Here is a 24,160-nt window from a genome sequence, read left to right as displayed (position 1 = left end):
TTGTTTGGCAGTCTGCTGCCCCGAGTAGAGGACTGTCCACCCCTCATGGCGGCAGGAGCCAGAGCCAGTCCACCGGACCTCCTGAATGCCACATAGATCCAGGCGGTACCGGTCCAGCTCCCGACAGAGGAGTGGCAGCCTCTCCTCCGCTGTGAGCATTCGAACATTCCACGTGGCCATCCGTAGTGGCTTTTCGTTGTTTCTGGAGGAGCCCCGAGGGTAGATATTCAATCTCCTGGTTCCGCCAATTGGGGTTTGGCCAGGAGACGTCATAGACGCCTGGCCCCCCGGGGCCTCTGGCACAAGCTTATTAGTTACATATTTCAGTTTAACTCGTGGTTTAGTGGTAATTAATTGAAGGTGGAGGGGTTACCAGCCCCTCGCATCCGTCCAGAGCCCCCGTTTAGCCCCTGTGGTGGACACAGACGCCATGAGGGGAGGAGCCAATCAAAATTGGACCTCCCCCCACAGCACTGTCCACGACAGAGTTGCCCGTCCGGCACCGCGAGGAGGTAGGGGGTTGTTTTGCCGGACACACAGAGACACACAGACACACACACACATTAATACCCACGGGATAAGAGCCACACACATATACATACACACACAGACACACACAGAGACACACAGACACAGACACACACAGAGACACAGACAGACACACACATAGACACACAGACACACACACAGACACACAGACACACACACAGACACACACACAGAGACACAGACACATACACAGAGACACATACACAGACACACACACAGACACACACAGACAGACACAAACACAGACACAACAACCGCCATTCACCACTAAGTGGCGGTGACGTCACCACGACGCTTGTGCCAGGCTATGTGCACACACAGACACACAAATATACATACACACAGAGACACACACACATTAATACCCACGGGATAAGAGCCACACACATATACATACACACAGAGACACAGACACATACACACACACAGAGACACACACAGACACATAGACACACAGACACACACACAGAGACACACACACACAATGACATACACACACAGTGACACACATACACACACAAAAGACACACACAAAAGACAAAGATCCCCCATATAGCCTTAACAGACTGTAGGGGCAAGTGCTGTTAGCGAGCACCTATGAAGGCCGGAACGGTACACGAGGGGGTGGGTGGCCAGCACCACGCCCGACCGCCTTTGTCTCCCTAGTGGCAATGTTTACACACCACACCAGGTACTCATTTGAGGCTGAGTCGACCTAGGGGAGGCCCGGGACCGGTTCAGATAATCGTCACTGGTGTTGGCCGTGAGTGGGAATCGAACCCGGGTCGCCAGGTTCATAGCGCAGTGTAGCGCTAACCGCTACACTGCCTCTCCCCACACACACAGACACACACACAGAGACACACACACAGACACACACATTAATACCCACGGGATAAGAGCCACACACATATACACACACAGACACATATACATACACACAGAGACACACACACTAATACCCACGGGATAAGAGCCACACACATTTACAGTGCGCGCAGTCGTGACAGCAACATCCGTGCAGTCGCTCACTCGGCGCGCTACAAACCATTCCGCACACAACACACTAACACACTCACTAACACACACTAACACACACTAACACATTAACACACACTCACTAACACATTAACACACTCACTAACACACTAACGCACACACTCACTAACACACTCACTAACACATTAACACACTCACTAACACACTAACACACACTCACTAACACACACTAACACATTAACACACTCACTAACACACTAACACACACACGTGGGGGGGTGTGCACAGTGGAGACACACACAGACACACACTCACTAACACACTCACTAACACACACACACGTGGGGAGGGGTGCACAGTGGAGACACACAGACACACACCAACACACAGACACACACACACACGTGGGGGGGTGTGCACAGTGGAGAAACACACAGACACACACTCACTAACACACAGACACACACACTCACTAACACACAGACACACACACGTGGGGGGGTGTGCACAGTGGAGACACACAGACACAGACACACACTCACTAACACACAGACACACACTCACTAACACACACACTCACTAACACACAGACACACACTCACTAACACACAGACAGACACACACACACGTGGGGGGGTGTGCACAGTGGAGACACACACAGACACACACTCACTAACACACACACTCACTAACACACACACTAACACACACACTCACTAACACACAGACAGACACACACACACTAACACACACAGACACACACACTCACTAACACACACACTCACTAACACACAGACACACACACTAACACACACACTCACTAACACACAGACACACACACTAACACACACACTCACTAACACACAGACACACACTCACTAACACACACACTCACTAACACACAGACACACACTCACTAACACACAGACACACACACTCACTAACACACACACTCACTAACACACAGACACACACACTAACACACACACACACTAACACACACACTCACTAACACACAGACACACACACACTAACACACACACTCACTAACACACAGACACACACACACTCACTAACACACAGACACACACACACTAACACACAGACACACACACCAAAGACTGCGCAAGGGCCCAGGGAAAATGGCCAGGCCGCTGAATGGGTGAGTGTCAATCCGCAACGCCTTCTGCTGCTGCTTCTTCTTCTTCTTCATCATCCTCATCCCTTGTCTCTTAAGAGCTTCAATTGTGTCCATAGTGAGGGGCTTTCGATGTGCCCGCGGCCGATGTAACATCACCGTGGTGTGTATATGTGGTGGCGATGGTTGGTGATGTGATCGTGGTGGTTGGTGGCGGTGGCCGTGGTGATGATGATGATGGTCGTGATGATGATGGTCGTGATGTTGGTGATGATGGTCGTGATGATGATGGTCGTGATGTTGGTGATGATGATGGTCGTGATGTGGTGATGGTGGTCGTGATGATGATGATGGTGATCGTGATGTTGGTGGCGGTGGCCGTGATGATGATGTTGATGGTCGTGATGTTGGTGATGATGGCCGTGATGATGATGATGGTGGTCGTGATGTGGTGATGATGGTATTGATGTGGTGATGGTGGTGTTGATGTGGTGATGGTGGTGGTAGTGATGTCGTGAACTCATCCCACCGTTGGTCGCCGGTGATGATGATGGGTGATGATGGGTGATGATGATGGGTGATGATGGGTGATTGTGAATGCATCCTTCACCACTCGTGATGATGGCGATGGGAGGAGGAGGAGGGAGTGTAGCGGATTTCCCTGCGTCTTAGACGAGCCATGCCTCTGCCTTCCTTAGTCGTGGGTGTACAGTACAGTGTGTACATGCCGCAAGACATGTGTGATGTACAGTGTGTGTGGTGTTTACACGTATGTGTGGCGTGTACACGCGTGTGTTGTGTACAGTGTGTGTTGTGTACAGTGTGTGGGTGTTGTGTACAGTGTGTGCTTTGTGTACACGCGTGTGGTTGTTGTGTACACGTGTGTGCGTTGTGCAGTGTATGTGCTTTGTGTACACGCGTGTGTGATGTGTACACGCGTGTGTGTTGTGTACACGCGTGTGTGTTGTTGGGTACACGCGTGTGTGTTGTTGGGTACACGTGTGTGCGTTGTGCACAGTGTATGTGCTTTGTGTACACGCGTGTGTGTGTTGTGTACAGTGTATGTGTGTTGTGTATGTGTGTGTTGTGTACACGTGTGATGCCCACATGCGTGTGTTGTGCACAGTGTATGTGTTGTGTACAATGTATGTGCTTTGTGTACACGCGTGTGTGTGATGTGTACTGTTGTGTACAGTGTTGTGTACACGTGTGATGCCCACATGCGTGTGTTGTGTACAGTGTATGTGTTGTGTACAGTGTATGTGCTTTTTTGTACACGCGTGTGTGTGATGTGTACTGTTGTGTACAGTGTGTGTTGTGTACACGTGTGATGCCCACATGCGTGTGTTGTGTACAGTGTATGTGTTGTGTACAGTGTATGTGTTGTGTACAGTGTATGCGTTTTGTACAGTGTATGTGCTTTGTGTACACGCGTGTGTGATGTGTACTGTTGTGTACAGTGTGTGTTGTGTACACGTGTGATGCCCACATGCGGGTGTTGTGTACAGTGTATGTGTGTTGTGTACAGTGTATGTGCTTTGTGTACACGCGTGTGTGTGATGTGTACTGTTGTGTACAGTGTGCGTTGTGTACACGTGTGATGCCCACATGCGGGTGTTGTGTACAGTGTATGTGTGTTGTGTACAGTGTATGTGCTTTGTGTACACGCGGCGACCAGAGTTCGACTACCGGTCACGACCAAACATCAGTGGCGAATATCCCAACCGGTCCTGGGCCTCCCCCTAGGTCGACTCAGCCTCAAATGAGTAACCTGCTGCGGTGTGTTAAGGATCGCCACTTGGGGATACAAAGGCGGCGGGGTGTGGTGCTGGCCACCCGACCCCCACGTGTGCCGTGCCGGCCTTAATAGGTGCTCGCTAACAGCAGCGCTTGCCCCTACAGCCGGTGAAAGGCGACACGGGGGAATCTTGGCGTTGGAGTGTGTGTACACTCGCGTGCTGGTCTAAGGGTGTCTAAATGCGTGCACCGTGTGTACACACGTGTGAGCACTACTCATTGTGCGTGTGTGTGTATGTAGTGTGTATGTATGCAGTGTGTATGCAGTGTGTGTGCGTGTATGCAGTGTGTGTGCGTGTGTGTATACAGTGTGTGTATATGCAGTGTGTGTATGCAGTGTGTGCGTGTGTGTTTGCGTGTGTGTATGCAGGGTGTGTGTATATGCAGCGTGTGTGTGTATGCAGTGTGTGTATATGCAGTGTGTGTATGCGTGTGTGTATGCAGTGTGTGTGCGTGTGTACACACGTGTGAGCACTACTCATTGTGTGTGTATGCAGTGTGTGTGCGTGTATGCAGTGTGTGTGCGTGTGTGTATACAGTGTGTGTATATGCAGTGTGTGTATGCAGTGTGTGCGTGTGTGTTTGCGTGTGTGTATGCAGGGTGTGTGTATATGCAGCGTGTGTGTGTATGCAGTGTGTGTATATGCAGTGTGTGTATGCGTGTGTGTATGCAGTGTGTGTGCGTGTGTACACACGTGTGAGCACTACTCATTGTGTGTGTATGCAGTGTGTGTGCGTGTATGCAGTGTGTGTGCGTGTGTGTATACAGTGTGTGTGTATGCAGTGTGTGTATATGCAGTGTGTGTGTATGCAGTTTGTGTGTGTATGCAGTGTGTGTGTATATGCAGTGTGTGTATATGCAGTTTGTGTGTGTATGCGTGTGTGTATGCAGTGTGTATGCAGTGTGTATGCGTGTGTGTATGCAGTGTGTGTATGCAGTGTGTGTGCGTGTGTGTGTATGCAGTGTGTGTATGCAGTGCGTGTGCGTGTTGTGTGTATGCAGTGTGTATGCAGTGTGTGTGCGTATGTGTGTATGCGTGTTGTGTGTATGCAGTGTGTATACAGTGTGTGTATGTAGTGTGTGTGTGTATGTGTGTATGCAGTGTGTATGCAGTGTGTATACAGTGTGTGTATACAGTGTGTGTACACACGTGTGAGCACTTCTCGTTGTGTGTGTGTGTATACAGTGTGTGTGTATACAGTGTGTGTGTGCGCGTGTGTGTATACAGTGTGTGTGTACACACCCGTGTAGCGTGTCTATATCTTTTCATGTACGCGGTGCGTGTGCATGTGTAAGAGGGTACGTATTGTTTACGTACACGTGTTCTATTTGCATGCGCGTGTATAAAGTACCGTGCGTGTGCAAGTCTGTCGTGTTCTGTAGTTCGCGTGCAACGTCTGATGGGGTGTGTTTGTAAACGTGTGTAGTAGTGTATGTGGTGTTCACTACACGTACCGTGGTATGCGTGTACACATGCGATGGGCCCATGTTTGTCGTGTCGGTGTACGTGGTACTGCTGTGCTGTGTAAGCTTGTGTGTGCTTAGTCACGTGGAGTGTTGTGTGTGTGAGTAGTCACGTGTTGTGTGTGCTTAGTCACGTGGAGTGTTGTGTGTGTGAGTAGTCACGTGTTGTGTTGTGTGTGTGAGTGGTCACGTGTAGTGTTGTGTGTGTGCTTAATCACGTGTAATGTTGTGTGTGTGAGTAGTCACGTGTAGTGTTGTGTGAGTAGTCACGTGTAGTGTTGTGTGTGTGCTTAGTCACGTGTAGTGTTGTGTGTGTGCTTAGTCACGTGTAGTGTTGTATGTGTGAGTAGTCACGTGTGGTGTTGTGTGTGTGAGTAGTCACGTGTAGTGTTGTGTGTGTGCTTAGTCACGTGTAGTGTTGTGTGTGTGAGTAGTCACGTGTAGTGTTGTGTGTGTGCTTAATCACGTGTAGTGTTGTGTGTGTGAGTAGTCACGTGTAGTGTTGTGTGAGTAGTCACGTGTAGTGTTGTGTGTGTGCTTAGTCACGTGTAGTGTTGTGTGTGTGAGTAGTCACGTGTAGTGTTGTGTGTGTGAGTAGTCACGTGTAGTGTTGTGTGTGTGCTTAGTCACGTGTTGTGTGTGTGAGTAGTCACGTGTTGCGTTGTGTGTGTGAGTAATCACGTGTAGTGTTGTGTGTGTGCTTAGTCACGTGTAGTGTTGTATGTGTGAGTAGTCACGTGTAGTGTTGTGTGTGTGAGTAGTCACGTGTAGTGTTGTGTGTGTGCTTAGTCACGTGTTGTGTGTGTGAGTAGTCACGTGCAGTGTTGTGTGTGTGAGTAGTCACGTGTAGCGTTGTGTGTGTGCTTAGTCACGTGTAGTGTTGTGTGTGTGAGTAGTCACGTGTAGTGTTGTGTGTGTGAGTAGTCACGTGTAGTGTTGTGTGTGTGAGTAGTCACGTGTAGTGTTGTGTGTGTGAGTAGTCACGTGCAGCGTTGTGTGTGTGCTTAGTCACGTGTAGTGTTGTATGTGTGAGTAGTCACGTGTAGTGTTGTGTGTGAGTAGTCACGTGTAGTGTTGTGTGTGTGCTTAGTCACGTGTAGTGTTGTGTGTGTGAGTAGTCACGTGTAGTCTTGTGTGTGTGCTTAGTCACGTGTAGCGTTGTGTGTGTGAGTAGTCACGTGTAGTGTTGTATGTGTGAGTAGTCACGTGTAGTGTTGTGTGTGTGCTTAGTCACGTGTAGTGTTGTATGTGTGAGTAGTCACGTGTAGTGTTGTGTGTGTGAGTAGTCACGTGTAGTGTTGTGTGTGTGAGTAGTCACGTGTAGTGTTGTGTGTGTGTGTGAGTAGTCACGTGCAGTGTTGTATGTGTGAGTAGTCACGTGTAGTGTTGTGTGTGTGCGTAGTCACGTGTAGCGTTGTATGTGTGAGTAGTCACGTGTAGTGTTGTGTGTGTGAGTAGTCACGTGTAGTGTTGTGTGTGTGAGTAGTCACGTGTAGTGTTGTGTGTGTGCTTAGTCACGTGTAGTGTTGTGTGTGTGAGTAGTCACGTGTAGTGTTGTGTGTGTGAGTAGTCAAGTGTAGTGTTGTGTGTGTGAGTAGTCACGTGTAGTGTTGTGTGTGAGTAGTCACGTGTAGTGTTGTGTGTGAGTAGTCACGTGTTGTGTGTGTGAGTAGTCACGTGTAGTGTTGTGTGTGAGTAGTCGCGTGTAGTGTTGTGTGTGTGAGTAGTCACGTGTAGTGTTGTGTGTGCTTAGTCACGTGTAGTGTTGTGTGTGTGAGTAGTCACGTGTAGTGTTGTGTGTGTGAGTAGTCACGTGTAGCGTTGTGTGTGAGTAGTCACGTGTAGTGTTGTGTGTGTGTGAGTAGTCACGTGCAGCGTTGTGTGTGTGAGTAGTCACGTGTAGTGTTGTGTGTGAGTAGTCACGTGTAGTGTTGTGTGTGTGAGTAGTCACGTGTAGTGTTGTATGTGTGAGTAGTCACGTGTAGTATTGTGTGTGAGTAGTCACGTGTAGTGTTGTGTGTGAGTAGTCACGTGTAGTGTTGTGTGTGTGAGTAGTCACGTGTAGTATTGTGTGTGTGAGTAGTCACGTGTTGTGTTGTATGTGTGAGTAGTCACGTGTTGCGTTGTGTGTGTGAGTAATCACGTGTAGTGTTGTGTGTGCGGCATGTGCCTATGTACACCTTGTATCTGCGTGATTACAATATGGCAGGGCACACGTATATCGTACGGTAGCGTATGTTTACATGTGTATACAGTAATGTCACCTACTGCATGTCAACTGCTGAAAGAATGCCTCCCCTACACCCATCACTCGATGTCCTGTTTTTTTTGTATCACGGCCCAGCTAATTCCTGTACACGTGAATGGCATCACTCCACACTCCATCCCATCACTAGCCTCGACCTATTGGCCATCAATCCAATATAACAAATGTGCCAAGCACCACATCTTCAATGAGCAAGCAGGTCAGCGTGATGTCTCATTTGGCATTTGTGCCCACATTCTTTAATACTCCTCTCCCTGTCCCTCAGTGTAATGCTCTGGGCATGCATCTCTCCACGCTTCCTGCTACAATTCTTGGTGATCATGTGGTATGGTCCCGTATGTAAAAAGCTGGGAATATCATATCCACTCATTGAAAACATTCTCATGCGAGCACATTCGGTTGGTGTATGCCTCTCAATTACGAAGTTAAAATTGTGTGCCATCCTCTCGTTTGCCTCTCTCTTCATTGATTTGAAAACGTGGCCCCCTTTATCTGGAGTCGAAAACTTCGCAGTCATTTCCTGTAGTCCATTGCTTGTTTTTAATTCCCGTTGTCGGCAATTATGAAATGGCTATTTACGTTCACGACGTGTGTTATGCCTTTTCTCCCATCCAATGTTATACTTTTTCTCCCATCCAATGTTATACCTTTTCTCCCATCCAATGTTATGCCTTTTCTCCCATCCAATGTTATGCCTTTTCTCCCATTCAATGTTATGCCTATTCTCCCATCCAATGTTATGCCTTTTCTCCTATCCAATGTTATGCCTTTTCTCCCATCCAATGTTATGCCTATTCTCCCATTCAATCTTATGCCTTTCTCCCATCCAATGTTATGCCTTTTCTCCCATCCAATCTTATGCCTTTCTCCCATCCAATGTTATGCCATTTCTCCCATTCAATGTTACGCCTATTCTCCCATCCAATGTTATGCCTTTTCTCCCATCCAATGTTATGCCTTTTCTCCCATTCAATGTTATGCCTATTCTCCCATCCAATGTTATGCCTTTTCTCCCATTCAATGTTATGCCTATTCTCCCATCCAATCTTATGCCTTTCTCCCATCCAATGTTATGCCTTTTCTCCCATTCAATGTTACGCCTATTCTCCCATCCAATGTTATGCCTTTTCTCCCATCCAATGTTATGCCTTTTCTCCCATTCAATGTTATGCCTATTCTCCCATCCAATGTTATGCCTTTTCTCCCATCCAATGTTATGCCTTTTCTCCCATCCAATGTTATGCCTTTTCTCCCATCCAATGTTATGCCTTGTCTACCATGCCTGCTTTTTCCCATCCAATTTTTCGGAAAAATGTATTCGGCTTTTGTGATTTGCCACGGTGAAAGCAAATCTCATTGGATTACTGCCCCTTCTGTTTTGTCATTTATGCTGTGTTCATATTCAGTGTAGTGGTTCTTTGATAGAGTTTTTGTTTACCATGTATATACTGTGCATATTTATTTTTAAAAGCCTGGTTTGTGAGAGCTTAGATGATTACATTTCCAATTAATCAAATGTATTTTAAAAAATGTCTCGGCATGAATGGAATTCCATTCGTGTGCGTCTTTTTCTAGATGCTGTTTGTATCTGTGGTCACTGGTGGACACATTTGTATCTATGTGGGCACTGGTGAGACACATTTGTATCTATGTGGGCACTGGTGGACACATTTGTATCTATGTGGGCACTGGTGGACACATTTGTATCTATGTGGTCACTGGTGGACACATTTGTATATATGTGTTCACTGGCGGACACATTTGTATATATGTGGTCACTGGTGGACACATTTGCATTTATGTGGTCACTGGTGGACACATTTGTATATATGTGTTCACTGCCGGACACATTTGTATATATGTGGTCACTGGTGGACACATTTGTATATATGTGGTCACTGGTGAGACACATTTGTATATATGTGTTCACTGGCGGACACATTTGTATATATGTGTTCACTGGCGGACACATTTGTATCTATGTGGTCACTGGTGGACACATTTGTATATATGTGGTCACTGGTGGACACATTTGTATATATGTGGTCACTGGCGGACACATTTGTATCTGTGTTCACTGGCGGACACATTTGTATATATGTGGTCACTGGTGGACACATTTGTATATATGTGTTCACTGGTGAGACACATTTGTATATATGTGTTCACTGGTGAGACACATTTGTATATATGTGTTCACTGGTGGACACATTTGTATATATGTGGGCACTGGTGGACACATTTGTATCTATGTGGGCACTGGTGGACACATTTGTATCTATGTGGTCACTGGTGGACACATTTGTATATATGTGTTCACTGGCGGACACATTTGTATATATGTGGTCACTGGTGGACACATTTGTATATATGTGGTCACTGGTGGACACATTTGTATATATGTGTTCACTGGCGGACACATTTGTATATATGTGGTCACTGGTGGACACATTTGTATATATGTGTTCACTGGCGGACACATTTGTATATATGTGTTCACTGGCGGACACATTTGTATCTATGTGGTCACTGGTGGACACATTTGTATCTATGTGGTCACTGGTGGACACATTTGTATATATGTGGTCACTGGTGGACACATTTGTATATATGTGGTCACTGGCGGACACATTTGTATCTGTGTTCACTGGCGGACACATTTGTATATATGTGGTCACTGGTGGACACATTTGTATATATGAGGTCACTGGTGGACACATTTGTATATATGTGTTCACTGGCGGACACATTTGTATATATGTGTTCACTGGTGAGACACATTTGTATATATGTGGTCACTGGTGGACACATTTGTATATATGTGTTCACTGGTGGACACATTTCCTAATACAACTTGCTCACGTCATAGATTGGCCTCTTAAGTTTTTGTTACTGTATTTAATTTTCTTGATCTTTGAGAATAATGTATGAAGAGTATATGTGATAGGAGGCTAATGGGTTTGCAATTTTTGAGATCAGTTTTGATTGCCTTTTTGAACTGTGGGTCAGAAACCAGTCCACAACTTACGGGTATTCCATTCCTTTGTAAACATTTTCATAAATAGGTCAGCTTAATGTTGTTTAAATTACTTGTCCGGCTTTGATGTTCAACCATTCCCACTGGCTTGGGAAGTTTCTCTGTTTTGTATATGAAGGGCACTGCTTAGTTATTCACTTGTCTGAAACATAATCTGTCTTATCTAAAACATCACTTCTTTCCCTGCCGGCTGTGGGTTATTCTTTTCATTATGGTCCTCAGTAAATTTGACAGAGTAAGTTACCACAGCTTGGTTCGATAAAGAATACATTAAATTAAGGATACATGGTACAATACCATTTACATTTCACCATTGGCAAAGAAAAGACGAAGCTAGTTGCAGGCAAAGCTAGTTGCTGGCAAAATAAGACGGCACACACACGTGTGTATACGTCTGTGTTATTACAAGGGGTTATACAAAGATGTGTATTCCACTGCACTAGGATTCCAGCAAGTAAGTTTGAATACACAGTGAAAAGTGGTGAGCATTGAGCTTGGTTTCCTCTTGGTCAATTCCGCACCAAAATAGAGTACTTGGTGTGTGACGATGACAGCACCAAGGTGACAAAGCCAGTTCGGGATTGGAGCTGATACATCAGCTCCCTTGTACGCCACGCTGACTTTAATAGGTGCTCGCTAACAACAATTGTCCCCAGTCTATCCGTGCATGTGTAAATGGGGACTGCCGTGTGTTTGTGTGTTTTTGTGTGGAATCCAGCACGGCTCGGTTAATAATTAAAAGATGATCAATGTTTCCATGGTCTTTGCATTCAAATCTTCAATGTTTGCTTCGAGTGCAAAGGTGCACGGTTGCTTGCTTGTCTGTACCAGCGTGCCTAGTCTTATCAGACACGAGTCACAAGGTACCATCTGCAGAGGTCGTCAGGCAGCTGCACGTCAACGTTCTGAAGCGCGTGTGTGTGTGTTTTTGTTTTGTCCAAATCGGACGACAACTTTTGTGTCCTGATTCGCCGTTGCGTTGTTGTCCAATGCGCTTGGCCTACCCTCTTTTAGGAGCTGCTTTCCAAGTTGAGAGGCGTCTTGGCGGAGGCCTTTGAAGGTCGCTGGAGGATTTGCACCTCCTCCCCTCCACCCAATCTCCTCTTGGGTTCCCTCCTCCAGCTGAAATCACTGCACAGGCACCACCTGCCACCAGAGAAAGGTACGAATTGATGAAAAACGTAAAAGCAATATATACCGCGCGTGTGTGAAGGTTATGGACAGTGACCGTCGTGTTCCGCACAAATACTGCGTTGTGTTTCGATTTAAAGCTTTCGTGACTGCGAGGATTCATCTTCTTTGGTTCTTTCGGTAAAGTCACCACGTAGAATGAGATATAAAATAATAAATTAATAAAATAACACAATAAAATTCTCACGACGTTTCGGCCACAACACCAAGTGGCCTTCTTCTTCGAAACGTCGTGAGAATTTTATCGTGTTATTGTATTAATTTATTATTTTATTCTCACTCTACGTGACTTTACCGAAAGAACCAAAGAAGATACTGCGTTGTGGTTGCGGACAGTTGGGGCACCACGGTGGCTAGGAGATGTTAACTCCCTCGCATGGTGTGCAGGAGGTCGTGGGTTCGGTCCCGACCATGATGCCTGCTGCTGCTGCTGTATATTTGGAGTTTGCGTGTTCTCTCTTTCTCAGGGTCCTTCGTTTTTTTTCCCTCCACGTTTAGAATCGGCATCACGCGTTTTAAAGCATTTGGCCGCTGCTGTAACTTGACACTTGATAAGCCGCTTCGTTGGGCGATCACTTGTAGCCAGCTCGCTTCTGAAAAAGAGTGATGCAGCTCAGTGGGGCCCATACCTGGTCAAATAAAAAAGAGTTCGTGGTTAGTCAATTTATTTGTCAGGGAGGATATGCGAGAGGTCGAATAAGCAACGGTGCATTGTCGTACAGATCGCTTTCTCGGAAGACGACGGCGAATTTACATGCCAACAATGCTTGAAGCTTGCGTCTCACGACTTGAGTTTGACTGCAGTGGTTTATTGTTGTAGTTTTTTTTCCTGAATTCTAAGAATCCAAATTGTGACTTGGCTTGGTATAGGAACCACAGCAGAGACTTTTTTGGGTTAGAACGTGTAAATATAAATTGTCTCGTTAAACCCGCCACCACCCGACACAGCCAAATAGCAAGGTTTGTTACGTAAACAAAACCTGCCATACGTGTTAAATTGTCATAGGGAGCCGATTGTGACCGATGGTATTTGCTCCTCATTTCCATTCTCCACAATGTAATTATTAATTCGCGCTCATTCTTGTACCCCTTTTGAGTGTAAGCGTAGCTCGAGTTCACGTTATGCCTCGTGGGTTTTCCACAACTTTACAAATGCTTTACCAGCGGAACTTTAGACCCCATTTAACTGTCGTTCATAGCACTTTTATTTCCTGATGTATACAACTGGACGTGATTGAGCCTTCACCTGGTGCTTCATCGCGAGTTCTTACAGTCTCAGAGGAAATTCATATATCAATAAACAAATGTGTACCGTTTGTATACACACCCATGACGGTGGAACTATGTTTTTGAAAATACCAATCGGAGGGAGGGAGGGGGGGAGTTGCTGCACCCTTAAAATTCAAGGGTCAAAGTGTCTCCCCGCTCAAACAGGCAATGGTGCAGATCTCATCGCCTCCAGGTGAGCCAGAGGTCACAGTGGAAATTCCACATTTCCAAGGCTGGGCCACACCGCCACTGTTCACTCCCCCCCCACCAACGTAGCGCTATAGTTTTATTTACCACAGAGGTTGATGACGAGGCCGAGTCGATTATCCTGACCTGGCTGCCTGACCTGGCTGCCTGACTTGGCTGAGATTTTGATTTTGATTGCACGTGAAGCCCTATCTATAACTGTAGTGCCGAAGCCACCGCCACCCCACGTGGCCACATTGCCACACACTGCAATAAAATATACTGGGGCAGCCACATAGCCCTTTCTTTCTTCTTCTGTTATCTCCTGTCAGTGCTAATGTGTAACTAGAGTCTAAGCCTTCCATGGAAATGTGTAAAGTGCCTTTGAATGAAGTATTTGTTTCAACACGATTGAGTTTTCCTTTGGTGGGGGGGGAGGCTGCCTGTTATGACGGGAATTTAAGTATTTGCTGCATTTAACGAGTATTTACAGTCATGGGTGCTAATTTAAATTCCAATTTACATGTTTGAAAGGAGCATAATGCATTTTATATTGAACATTGATAATGTGAAGTTCTGTCAATGTATTAATGGTGGGTTTTTATTGCTTTTCCGTCTGTTATGAGATTCCATGCATGAGCTTTATACTTTTTACTGAAGCAAATTTTACTTGTAATAAGTAACACCACATTCATTTATAATGATAACAATGTTTTGAAGAGGTACTTTTTCGAGGAATTGTGGCGTAGCATGGACTGCGAAAATGACGCCAACTTCATGAGAAATGGAAAACATGTTAGCGTGAGCTGTGTTGGATCTCGCGTCTGGCCCAGCATTTCTACCTGTTTGAGCAGGGAGACGCTTTGACCCTTGAATTGTAACAGTGTAGCAACTCCCCCTTCCCTCCATCTCCCGTTTGGTATTTTCAAAAACATCGTTCCACGGTCATGGGTGTTTATACAAACGTACATATTTGTTTATCATATAGAAACATAACACTAGACACACAGCAATAGCTCTGCGAATAAAGTTAATGTCAACTTGGTTTTGCATATTGCAGCAGTGCGTTTTGCCCTGGGGCATTGGTATTTAGGGGCCAAGATCATTCAGAGATAAGATAAATTACTTTCATGGGACTGTGTTTACCTGTGGCATAACTTCTCTATGCCACTCCAGCCCATACTCCTTATTTTCCACAATACCGGGTGGCCTAACATAATTACAATCTTTATAATGATATTTTACATGTTCTTTTTTTATTACTTCAGACAAGCTGTAACTTAGGCTTGATTTGAAGCTTTTTTGCTAAACCCTGTTTGTCCGATATGCTTCTCTCTCTGTGTCCCCTGTTGTATCTGTGTTAGTTCCCCGTACCTGGGTGTCTGTATATATATATCTGAAGTTATGTGTTTCCCCTCTCTCCCAAATTTAGCTCTTCTGTACCTGATGATGGCTGCTTGTGTTGCAACCGAAACGTCGTACGCTATTATGTTATTTTGTTATTTCTTATTTATACGTGACTTTACCGAAAAAACCAAAGAGTAAAGCTGTAACTTAGTTTAATGGCTAATGAGCCACGAGAACTTCCTGCACTCTGCGCTGTCGCTGATCAAGGGTTTTCAGTTCTTGCATTATATTTTCCATGGAGATGCTGGGAAGAGTTAAAGAGCATAGGGTGAGTGGAGTCCCCCGTACGTTGTCGTGTTATCGTTAGTCAGGGATGGTGTAATCTGTTTTCATAAATATAAAAATAACAATACAAGTATTAATAATAGGGTTTTCCCCCTTTTTTTTCTGGCAACAAAACTGAAACCTTTTTACAAGGATTCATGTCTGCATTAACCACAATACCTGCAGTCAAAATGCAAACAAAAAAACATACTATGATAATATATGCATTGTCCTTGAAACTGATTGGTCCACACCAAGAGACGGCTTTCTTTTGAGCCTCGACCCAATTGGTGCTCGACCAGATGACGCCAAAAGGCGTACAGCTCAAAGACAATGCACTATCAAAGTAATGAGGGCTCGGGGTGAGCATCTACATCATTAGACCTCCTTTGCCAGTACAAGTATTGCCCTGCCTTATGGTACGTGGTGAAGCGTGTTGTATCACAGGCCATAGAATGCAATTATGCACATACGGGAAAGTCCTCGACTTACGGACAGGTTCCAGTCCTGAGACCCGTTCGTAAGTCGGAACGGAATAATGTACTTGATTTAAATGCACAAAAGGCATTATAAAATGTGTTAAGCTTTCATCAAATGAGGAAAGCACTGTTAAACTCATAAATAAGAAGAAATATTGTACATTTGTATGTAATGCTGTAATAAATACTGTTTAGAAAATAAAATAAAAGAACATAAAATAAATAGAAATGGAGAAAATAAATCCGTTTTATTTTCATTTCCCTTGAGTCCTGATGCTGGCTTGCTTGTCGGAAGAGGCATGAGTCTCCACAATTACACACACACAGGGCACACGCACACACTCACACACAACAACAACAAGGATCCCCCATATAGTCTTACCAGACTGTCGGGGAAAGTGCTGTTAGCGAGCAATTTTGAAAGCTGGCACGACACGCAAGGGGGTGGGTGGCCAGCACCATGCCCGGCCACATTTGTCTCCCCAGTGGCGATGCTTACACACCGCACGAGGTACTCATTTGAGGCTGAGTCGACCTAGGTGAGGCCCAGGACCCATTCAGATATTCATCACCGGTATTGGTCGTGAGCAGCAATCGAACTCGGGTCGCTTGGTTGGTAGCGCAGCACGCTAACCATTACACTGCCGCTCCCCACACACACACACACAGGGGCACGGGCATGCACGTACACACACGCGCATACTCACTTTCACACACACTCATTTTCACACACACATGTACCTTCATTACGTCTTGCGGAGGATCGCTCCGCTGAACAATATAGTTCCGCAGTTCAGTTCGCAAGTGCGAGTTCGCGTTTTCGCAAGTCGATGTTAACAAAAATATTTATCTCACTAGCGTTGCCCGGGGGGAAAATGTATTTCAAAACTTGGCTTAAAAACATGACATATACATACACAAATACTATGCTATTGTGAAAGCCCAGCAGGCCGTTTTGTCTGTCCACTTGTCCGTCAACAAAATTATAAGAAGCTTGCAGAAGTCCAAAAAGTTATAGAAAGTGGAGAGTAAATAGTTGATCTTAAAGATTTCTGAAAACTGTCGACACCCCCCCCCCTCAAAAAATATTTTCCCCCCCACGTAGGCATATATACCTACACACCCTACATACAATAGAGTGAGTAGTATCTAGTGACTATAGTAGTATCGGACTAATAAAGAATTGACGGGGTTCACTCGGGCGCTGTCTTCTGGGCAGTCCTGTTTCTTCGCCTGAGGACGGCTGCTTGTGTTGTGGCCGAAACGTCGTGAGAATTTTGTTGTTTTATTTTATTGTTTTATTCTCATTCTACGTGACTTTACCGAAAGAACCAAAGAAGATGAATCCTTGCAATCACGAAAGCTTTAAATCTAAATTTTCTTAGATTTGTTGAATTCTCGTCTCTCATCTTCTTGTTGTATTTAGCTCCGTGCAGTTTGGCGCTCTCTATGTGTTGCGTTGGCATCGATTTGTTTTTTTACACCTGATGAGGATCGCTTTTGTTGAGGTCGAAACGTCATGATTGATTTATTTTAATGTGGTTTTGTGATATTTCTACATACGTGACTTTACCGAAAAAACCATTGAGTAGTATTGGACTCTCCAATAGTATTTGGCTCGACAGTATCTACTGACTGTATAGTAGTATTTGCTGACTCGGTTGTATCTATTGAATGTACAGTAGTATCTACGGAGCCCAGTAGTAGCTACTGACTATATAGTAGTATCTACTGACTGTAGTAGTAACTACTGACTGTATTAGTATCTACTGACTCTATAGTAACTACTAACTCTGTAGTAGTGTCTGCTAACTCTATAGTAGTATCCACTGACTATAGTAGTAACTGCTGACTCTATAGCAGTATCTGCTGACTCTATAGTCGTTACTACTGACTCTGAAGCAGTATATACTGACTCTATAGGAATCTACTGACTGTAGTATTATCTATTGACTATAGTAGTATCTACCGACTCTACGGTAGTAGCTACCAACTCGAAAGTAGCATCTACTGACTATAGTAGCATCTACTGACTCTGTAGTAGCATCTACCGACTCTATAGTAGTAACTACGACGATAGTAGTATCCACTGACTATGGTAATAACTACTAACTCTACAGTAGTCTCTACTGATTCTATAGTAGTATCTACTGACTGTAGTAGTATCTACTGACCGTAGTAGTATTTACTGACCGTAGTAGTATCTACTGACAGTATCTACTAACTATACTGTAGTATCTACTGACTCTATAGTAGTATCTGCAAACTCTATAGTAGTATCAACCAACTCTGTAGTTGTGAATACCGACTTCTACCGTATCTATCTACTGAATATATAGTATCTATTGACTCTATAGTAGTATCCACTGACTATAGTAGTAACTACTAACTCGATAGTATCTGCTGACTTTATAGTAGTATCTGCAGACTCTATAGCAGTATCTATTGACTAGTATTATCTACTGACTCTATAGTTGTATTGTAGTATTCGACTTTACACGGACAACTTCTGTCTTTCTTCGAACACCGCTTTATTTACAACATTCAACATGTCCTCCACATTCCACAGTATCTTGGTCACCACGGCTCGCTCACCATGCTCCGCTCGTCTCGCTCACCACCTTTGTCTCCCCACTATCACTTCACTTGCTTCGCACTCAGCGACTCCCCGTTCAGCAACTCCGCACACAGCTTCTTCGCACACAGCGACTTCGCACACTCCGCACACAGCGTCTTCAGCTCCGCTGTCACTACGCTCACTCCACTGCTAACTACTTCGTCTTGCTTCAGCTTCGCTATCGCTACGCTCACTCCACTGCTAACTACTTCGTCTTGCTTCAGCTTCGCTATCGCTACGCTCACTCCACTGCTAACTACTTCGTCTTGAATTTCGATTTAAAGCTTTCGGGACTGTAAGGATTCATCTTCTTTGGTTCTTTCGGTAAAGTCACGTAGAATGAGAATAAAATAATAAAATAAAACAATAAAATTCTCACGACGTTTCGGCCACAACACAAGTGGCCTTCTTCAGGTGAAAGGAACAAACCTGTCGGGACGACAGGTTTGTAGCTTTGTAGCTCTGTCGTCCCGACAGGTTTGTTCCTTTCCCCTGAAGAAGGCCACTTGCATTGTGGCCGAAACGTCGTGAGAATTTTATTGTTTTATTTTATTATTTTATTCTCATTCTACGTGACTTTACCGAAAGAACCAAAGAAGATACTTCGTCTTGCTTCAGCTTCGCTATCGCTACGCTCACTCCACTGCTAACTACTTCGTCTTCCTCGTCCAGCTCCCAACTCCAACTCTCCGCTCTCTGTGTGTCTCCCCCAATTTATCCCCATTCTCATTATCGCTAATTAATTGCCCCACGTGCCTCCGCACGCTTCGCGTCCTCAAACACCTGCCTTTCTCCAGACATCTCGACGCCTCCTCGCCCTTGACAACAGCCACAGCCAATCACCGCCGTTGCTGATCCTCTGGCTTAATTGGCCCAACCGTTACCTCATCATCCCAGCCTTTGCACCTGGCTGTCCTAACACGACCCACACTGTTTTCGCCTTCTCCACAGGCTGACCACAGATAACCCACACTGTCCGTGTGATCATGCAATTGCGCAGTTTCCACAACACACCTTCATACTCCACTACATCATCTACCGACTCTACGGTAGTATCTACCGTCTATAGTAGTATCTACCGACTATAGTAGTATCTACCGACTATAGTAGTATCTACCCGCTCTATAGTAGTAACTACTGACTCTGCAGTAGTAACTAATGACTAAAGTAGTCCCTACTAACTCTACAGTAGTATCTACTGACTCTGTAGTAGTATCTACTGACTGTATAGTAGTATCTACTGACTGTAGCAGTATCTACTGACTGTAGTATCTGCCGACTATAGTATCAACCAACTCTATAGTAGAATAATAACTCTGCAGTAGTATCTAATGACTATAGTAGTATCTACGGATACTATAGTCGTATCTATTGACTCTATCGTAGTATCCACTGATGACAGTAGTAACTACTAACACTATAGTAGTATCTGCTGACTCTATAGCAGTATCTACTGACTTTTGTCGTATCTACTGACTCTGCAGTGGTATATACTGACTAGTGGTAGCTACTTACTGTAGTATCTACTGACTGTATAGTATTATCTATTGACTCTATCGTAGTATCTACTGACTTTATAGTAGTATCTACTGACTCTATAGCAGTCACTACTGACTCTATAGTAGTATCCACTGACTATAGTAGTAACTACTAACTCAACAGTAGTAGCTACTGACACTACAGTAGTAGCTACTGACTTTACAGTAATATCTACTGACTCTACAGTAATATCTACTGACTCTACAGTAGTATCTACTGACCGAGTAGTATCTACTGACGGTAGCAGTATTTACTGGCCGTAGTGGTATCTACTGACTGCAGTCGTATCTACTGACTATAGTAGTATCTACCGACTCTATAGTAGTAACTTCTGACTCTATAGTAGTATCCACTAACTATAGTAGTAACTACTAACTCTACAGTAGTATATACTGACTCTATAGTAGTATCTACTGACTGTAGAAGTATTTACTGACCGTAGTAGTAGTAGTATCTACTGACTCAATAGTATCTGCCAACTCTATAGTAGTATCAATCAACTCTATAGTAGTAAATACTGACTACAGTAGTATCTAATGACTATAGTACTATCTACTGAATCTATAGTCGTATCCATTGACTCTAAAGTCATATCAACTGACTATAATAGTAACTATTAACTTTATAGTATTATCTGCTGACTCTATAGCAGTATCTGCTGACTCTATAGCAGTGTCTACTGACTATAGCAGTATCTGCTGACTATAGCAGTATCTGCTGACTCTATAGCAGTATCTACTGACTCTATAGCAGTATCTACCAACTCTACAGCATTATTTCCTGACTGCACTGTAGCGTTATCTACTGCCTATATTGTAGTATCTACTGACTCTATAGTAGTATCTAACGCTATAGTGGTAGCTTCTGACTCTATTGTAGTATTTGCAGACTCTAAAGCAGTATCTGCTGATTATAGCAGTCTCTACTGACTCTATAGTCATATCTACTGACTCTGCAGCAGTATATACTGACTATAGTGATATCGACACACTGTAGTATTATATACCGACTCTATTGCAGTATCTACCGAATATAGTAACTACTGACTCTACAGTAGTATCTACTGAATCTATAGTAGTATCTATTTACTATATAGTAGTGTAGTGTACTGATTCACAGACACTAGTAGAAGGTACTCTCTGTCTTTTATTCTGGCCTTCACAGCCATAGGGGATAACTACATATCGGTCGGGACAGCCAACACGCTTCCAGACCCACAGCTTGAAGAGGGCGAGATTACGCCGATGACGGCACGACGAGTTCCACTCTAGATCGCAGCAGCCCCGGCTGTGAGTCGGAGCTCCTCCTTTTATCCTTCCCAGCGTGGCCAGGCTCCGCCCCTCTGGATCCCTCAGAAGGCTCTGTGCCTTGCCCACAGGTCCAACTGGTAGAACGGGCTGCTACCCCCAATCCCATTGTCTACCAATCTCCCAGCGGCGCATGCTACAGTGACTCATTCAATGTGACTACAGTAGTATCTACTGACTATAGTCATAACTACTAACTCTATAGTAGTAAATTTCGATTTAAAGCTTTCGTGACTGCAAGGATTCATCTTCTTTGGTTCTTTCGGTAAAGTCACGTAGAATGAGAATAAAATAATGAAATTGATATAGTAGTATCTGCTTACTCTATAGCAGTATCTACCGACTCTACAGTAGTATCTCCCGACTCTACATAAGTATCTACCAAGTCTACAGTAGTATCTACCTACTCTACAGTAGTATCTACCTAGTCTATAGTCATATATACCGACTCTATAATAGTATATATCGACTCTATAGCAGCTAACTACTAACCTAGTATCTACCTAGTCTATAGCCGTATATACCGACTCTATAATAGTATCTATCAACTCTATAGCAGTTAACTACTAACCTAGTATCTACCTAGTATATAGTCGTATATACCGACTCTATAATAGTATCTATCGACTCTATCGCAGTTAACTACTAACTTAACAGAGTGCCGTGGCAAGGCCTAGTCTCGTGCAGAGACCCCGGCCTCGCCTAGCTTGCCCAGCCGGCCGAGATGGCGCCTTGGCCGCCTGGGGCTGGGCCGCTACCCCCCCCCCCACCATCCCCCCGCCCGCACTGCAGTAGTAGTAGCTACGGACTATCGTAGTATCTACCGGCTCTATAGTAGTAACTGCACAACATTGGGGTGGTGGGGGGGGGGGTGAAGAGGACATCACACTTTGAATAATTTACCTCAGCGTTATGTTTTTTTGTTAAATTTTGAACGCGAATGAGAAATGCCGCCCCCCCCCCCCCCCATCGAGTGAGCGTTCTCGCGCATGTGCAGATGTGTGCTTTGGCACGGCCCTGTGCTTATAAAAGGAATAAATTGTTAATTTAACTACTTCACATTTGACGAATGGGAAAAATTTGTCGCGATATGTCGGTCGGGGGCTTATTGCTTCGTGCTTGTGTAGTTTGTTAAAACGTAAAGCCAGCAGTTTGTGAGTTAAATGCATCACAAGGTGTGTCCACACACACACACAGACAGACAGACGGACAGATAGACAGACAAAAAATTACTTTTTCTAGCTAAGATGGAAGCTGATTTTGTAAGTGTGGATGTTAGCAAGTCGTGTGTTCATAATTGTGAATGTTCGCAAGTTGGGTGTTTGTAAGTGTGGATGTTCGTAAATCGGGTGTTCGTAAGTATAAATGTTCGTAAGTGGGGTGTTTGTAAGTCGAGGACTGCCTGCATAGTGATAGTGTGCATAACTCAAAACACTTTATCCGCAGTCATAATATTTAATTCCAGTCTTAAAACATTTTTATTATACATGTGCTGGAATTTCTGATCCTCCTGTCTTAACCTGCTGAGATATACAGATTTGAGCAGTTACGCCCTATTGCTGTTTCTTAATCTTGATCGCAAGAGCGCATCTCCCTGCCAAACTCCCTTTCCGATTTGTGTTTTGTTACCTTCTTTGTGCACCATCATTGTTGAATTTTGAACCTCGTGAACGGTTCTTATTTTATCTAGATAAATATTTTAACGATTGCTTTTGCCTTGGTTTGTGAGAGCTTGGGTGACAGTGCAATGCCTCCTAATCAAATTGCCTTTTCGTCATCTACAAAGGCATAATGGTAAATATTATGCATGCAGTCAATGGTAGAAAGAACTTCGCCAAATGCAGCTTGCTCTTGCGGTTGGTTGGAAATTAAATTGACCGTTATTCTGTTACCAATGATATTCATTAAGTATGTATATACATGTGATAGATATGAGGCAAACGAGACCGTAATATTTCACCTCAGTTTTGCCTCTCTTTTTTAATAGCACAATGAATGAAGCGTCTTTCAAATCTTAAAGTATTGCATGATTCAGGTCTTGAGTTATTTAATTTGTAAAAGTTTCCAAATTTAGTTAGCCAGAGTTATTCACAGCAACATTAAAAGATGTTTAAAAAAAATGCTTTGGACAAAAATAAAGGCATTAACGGTGAGAACGCTAACCGCTAACCTTACGTTGTTGTAATGATTATGTCAGTGGAAAGTAATTGTAGTAAATGATTGAAGAACTTGGTAAAAAAAGGCTGCAATGTTGGGCTCAAGATAAATGAGTAAACCAAATGTTACCAGTTCTCGCTAAACGAATATTTGCTGGAGGAAACAAAGCTGGAAAACACAGAGTGTGAAAACATAGGGTCGTTTATTGAATGAGTACCAGGGATAAATATGATTAAATCAGTTGGCTAGCGAGAGAAGATTGGAGTATTTTTTTAAATAAAATAACTTGATCATGAACAACAACTAACATATCGTTCCTCCAATGATGACATGGGTCAGAAACAAATACACCATTGGCAATAAAAGTGGGACAGCTGAACATTGCACAAATAAGTGTGGGGAGGGACATGCTTGGGATTGCATTAAAGAGACAGATATAACACACGGACATGGATCGGGGAATGGACGCAAATCAGACAACTGTCATTTGCAG

The 24,160-nt window shown here is 44.3% G+C and overlaps 1 protein-coding gene across 3 annotated transcripts in view; it reads left to right on the top strand.

The window, feature by feature from the left end:
- The window catches only part of LPGAT1 (lysophosphatidylglycerol acyltransferase 1), a 107,931-nt gene that overhangs the window by 18,469 nt on the left and 65,302 nt on the right, over window positions 1-24,160 (top strand). Inside the window, exons 1-2 of one of the 3 annotated variants that reach the window (XM_032962617.2) lie at window positions 290-2,710; window positions 12,266-12,413. The gene's annotated coding sequence lies outside the window, so the exon portion shown is untranslated. Of the gene's footprint in view, window positions 1-289; window positions 2,711-8,098; window positions 8,414-12,265; window positions 12,414-24,160 lie in introns of those variants that run through there. The other 2 variants (XM_076070558.1, XM_032962618.2) reach the window with 2 other exon arrangements.

This window comes from Petromyzon marinus, chromosome 29, assembly GCF_048934315.1.
Source record: "Petromyzon marinus isolate PM22_M1 ecotype Great Lakes invasive population chromosome 29, UKy_Petmar_22M1.pri1.0, whole genome shotgun sequence".
NCBI classification, from domain to species: Eukaryota; Metazoa; Chordata; class Hyperoartia; order Petromyzontiformes; family Petromyzontidae; genus Petromyzon; species Petromyzon marinus.
This window is presented reverse-complemented; position numbering and strand designations above follow the sequence as displayed.